This window comes from Malaya genurostris, chromosome 2, assembly GCF_030247185.1.
Source record: "Malaya genurostris strain Urasoe2022 chromosome 2, Malgen_1.1, whole genome shotgun sequence".
NCBI lineage: Eukaryota > Metazoa > Arthropoda > Insecta > Diptera > Culicidae > Malaya > Malaya genurostris.
Window position 1 is genome coordinate 68,329,595 of NC_080571.1, and position 4,485 is coordinate 68,334,079.

A 4,485-nucleotide genomic window follows, 5' to 3' on the forward strand; every position below is an offset into this window, starting at 1 on the left:
AGAATCTAAAAGCAAACGGCATAAATACAGAAATTTTCAAAACTTTTTGCCTTTCTTATATGGAAAGGTTATGCAATCACTGTGAAAACCGACTTTTGAACCAAGACCTGGAGAGCCGAGTGTCATATTCCATTCGACTCAGTTCCTCGAGTACGCAAAATGTCTATATGTGTGTGTGTATGTGTGTGTATGTATGTATGCATGTAACATTTTTTTGAACTGACTTTTCTCAGAGATGGCTGAACCGATTTTTAAAAACTTAGATTCAAATGGAAGGTCTTGTAACACCGTATAAAGTTCCTGAATTTTATTCGAATCCGACTTCCGGTTCCGGAATTACAAGATGATATGTGCAAAAAATGAAAATAAGTGCACTAACTTTTCTCAGAGATAGCTGAACCGATTCTCACAAACTTAGATTCAAATGAAAGGTATAAATGTTTTATACAAAGTTCCTGAATTTCATTTCGATTCAACTTCCGGTTCCGGAATTACAAGGTGATTAGTATAACAATTAGAATTTCAAATTATTTCATCACTTTGCTCAGAGATGGCGTGGCAGATTTAACCAAAATTAGGTTCAAATGAAACGTCTCATAGTCCTATATAAAACTCCAAAGTTCCATCAGAATGCGATTTCCTGTTCCGGAATTATAGGGTGAAGTCTGTTGAAAATTAATACAGTCACTTAAAGTGGCGAAACAAAAAAAAACATAAATAAAATTCTTGACTAACCGCGTGACTATTCCAATCGGTAGTAATGATCAGTGGACAAATAAAATAAACCGGTTCTGGCTATCCTGATTCCCGGTTTCCGATTCCGAAAGCACCGGAAAAAGTGTTCATTTATTCCAAAATGAATCTCACTCACTTTCCTCAGCTATGGATTGACAAATTTTCACAAATGAATAGAAGTTCAAATGAAAAGTCTCGTGGTCCCATATTGAATTCCTGAATTTCAGCCGACACCAATTCCGGACAACCGGTTGCGGAATTACAGGGTGAAGATTATTAAAATATTTATACCGTTACTAAAAGCGCAAAGTAAAATACGTTAACTAATTTCTAAACTTACCTCAAAACTAGTCCAATCGATAGTCATTGTCAGTAGACGGCCAAACAAATTGATGTCGGCTTTTCTGATTCCCGGTTTTCGATTAACGACCGGATATCGTGACTATAGACTCGGAAATGGATCCCAGTAACTTTTCTCGAACCGATTTCGATTGTACCGGTTCCCGGACTTTTGTTTCGGTAGTACCTGCAATAGTGGAACTCACTTCGTTTTCTCAGAAATGGTCTTATAGATCTGAGAACTGCTTTACTCTGTAGGTTATACTAGTTGATGATGAGAAGGGCATCACTACGCCACGAGTTTAAGTTCTACTTTCTTATTGTACAAAGCCATCGCAAAAAATTAAAAATTTCCGTTTTATTTAAAAACTAAAAAACTATTGGTGAAATTCAAATTATGAGTCTCTAAGAATGATAGTTTCTATTGACTGCAAACGATAGAAGTATGAGAACATATTTTGAGACAATAAAATCTAAATTTACGCGAAATTTAATTTACGCACCCAAGACTTTGCGCGTAAATTGAGGTTAGAGTGTATACTGAAACGTTGAAGGCATAACAGAAATTTCAAAATTTCTGCACCGATTTTTTAGATTCTACGGAAATGTTGGACAAGTTCAAAATTGTAGTAGATATCAATTGAAATTGTTTTATATGTACATAAAATTTTTTTGGATCTATCGTTCATTCTTTAGTACAGCACAAAAAACGAAGCCTCCATTTTTGAGTAAATTGTAAATAAATTGATTTCAAAATATAAAAAATTATAAATTATATTAGTCAATAACGTAACTGTTCTGGCTTGAAATTTTTAGGCAATATATTTTCGCTGATAGAAATTGAATGTATTTCCACCAATTTTTTTAGATGTTTTGAGAGAATATATAATTTTATTCATCAAAACAATCTTTATGATAATGAACAATTTAGAACAAAAAATGTACAAGTCATCGCTTTCATTTTTTATTTATGTGTTAAAAATAATGTTTTTGTAATATTTGTCAATATTTACATTTACACTGTATATTTTCAGGTTGTTTTTGATGGTGCAAAAACGTCAGCTTAGCATAAATTGTAGCTGGGTTGACTAGCAATCCAATGATGTATAAAAACATATAGGTCATCGCTTTGAATTCAGAGATATACGACCATTGTAAAAAATCCCATCTTTTTTGTGGTGTTCTGTTTACAGTTTTCTCTATAACTTTAGGTAGACAACTCTGTTTTACGTATGTTTTAGTGCATATTATTTCTGAAACTAGTACCATTCCAATGGTGAACACATTTTGAAAATCGGTTGACTATCAACAAAGCTATGATTCGATAAAGTTGGAGCTCTCAATATTCAGTCGCGACGTTGATGCCAAAGGAAACAAAATTAGATAGCAGATAGAGCATTTTTTGCGCCTGAAAAAAAACCTGGAACGGGAAAAATAACATTTTCATTGATTTTTCCTAAACGATTGTCAATAATGATATACTTACAATAATCTACGAACTGTACAAAAGTCGAGGGTGTAAAATTTCTTGAGATCCGTTGAAAAACAGCTGAGCTATGACAGCTCAAAGTTACCTTTCCAACTTTTTTTCGGGCTTAGTGCTTCGCGTAACTTTTTGAGGCTTGGTATTAGGAGTATTAATTACACACAATTACAGGAAGAATCCGTTTACCGAGGGTGATTTGGTAAGATCACCAACATCAACGAAAACCAACTGATTCTAAAATTCGAGCTCGTGCTTCCGGGGAATCGGTAGACGCACCACCTCTAACGCCTGTGAATGGCACATCGGTTCAGTAACGTAGAAGGAAGAGGAGACCAAGATTAAAAATCAGCATGAAAAGACACGAGAAAGAATTCAACTACGTGAAAGTGTGGTCTTGCGGTCCACACCTACAGGCTCGGATCTGGTTAAACTTGGTGATAAGACGAACCCAAAAAAAATCGCAACTCAGTTCACAAAAAAACTAGCTTAAAAAAAAAACGTCACTCAAAAAGTCCCCGGTTTGACAAAGAATACCTCATTTTGTTTTAAAGGCTGTCCCAGAAAGTATGGACGCACTTTGATTTCGCTGTAAATAATTCACAAGTGTTAGATATACAAATTTTATTCGATATACTGATAATATTAGACTACAACAACATAATATTATTCTCAACATTTGCTACTTAGCCATTGTAGACTAGAAGGTGCTTGCGAACGTTCCTCATTAAATTCCGTACAGACTTCTTGGCGACAAGTTTTGACACTTTTTTCCAATCTTTTTCGAACTGTTGAATGGTTTCGGCAGCCGAGACATGTTTCCTAAGTGTGCCTTCGTTAATACCCAAAATTCCTCAATTGGTAGAAGTTGTGGGCAATTTGGTGGATTCAAGTCTTTTGGGACGAAAGTGACATTTCTGGTAGTATACCATTCTACCGTTGATTTCGAGTAGTGGCAAGAAGCAAGATCTGGCCAAAAGACAACAGGATCCTTGTGGCTTCGAATCATGGGTAGAAGTCGTTTTTGTAAACATTCCTTGATGTATATTTCGCTGTTCATTGAAGCAGTGGTGATAAACAGAGCTTAAAATTGTCACACATTCTCAATGAAAGAAACCATTTCAGCAGTCTCATTTTCAATGTTTTACTGTCTCATTCGCAAATGACCGACACCAGAACAAACGAAGAGAGACGAAGCATTTTAGTTTCTCATCGAAAAAATGAGAGAGCATAATTGCCAACGTCACTCTTCCCTCTATGACAAGACGAAACCAAACTAACGTCTTCAGGTAGCAACAGCAGAATTGAAATTTTCATTCTTGCATCGGTGTATTGAAAATATGTGACGCTTGGCTATAAAAAGTGACTAAAATATGGCAAATCGAAGTAATTACACCCCAGAACTTCTTTGGAAACCAAAACTACTACAAATTCGAGCATAAACAGTTAAAACTTATTGTGAAACCTTTTTCTGTCGTTTTCAATTCTCACAGCTTTGGTTGAATATCGACACTGCATACTATGGGATTTTCACTGAAAACTGCAAATGACTGAAAGGGCAAATGAAAGAAAAAATACAATTTTGAAACTACTGTCCCGCTTATGTCATTGACTGGACATGAATTTCGTTCTCAAAGTTTGCAAGCGAAACTGAGAATGACAATAATTTCTTGTCATTTTCGTTTATTTTTCAGTCAATGAAAATGACTTTTATTAGCTCTGGTGATAAAGGGTTTCGAAATCTTACCGCAGCTACAAATTGCTTGCCAGACCATAGCTTTCTTACCAAATTTTTCGACTTCAATCGATGTCTCGGACTGGTTTAACACTTGCCCTTCTCGCACCGAATATTATTGTGGTCCCGGCAAGGATTTGTAATCGAGTTTAACGAAGGTTTCGTCGTCCAGGATTATACCGTTCAAATTTCC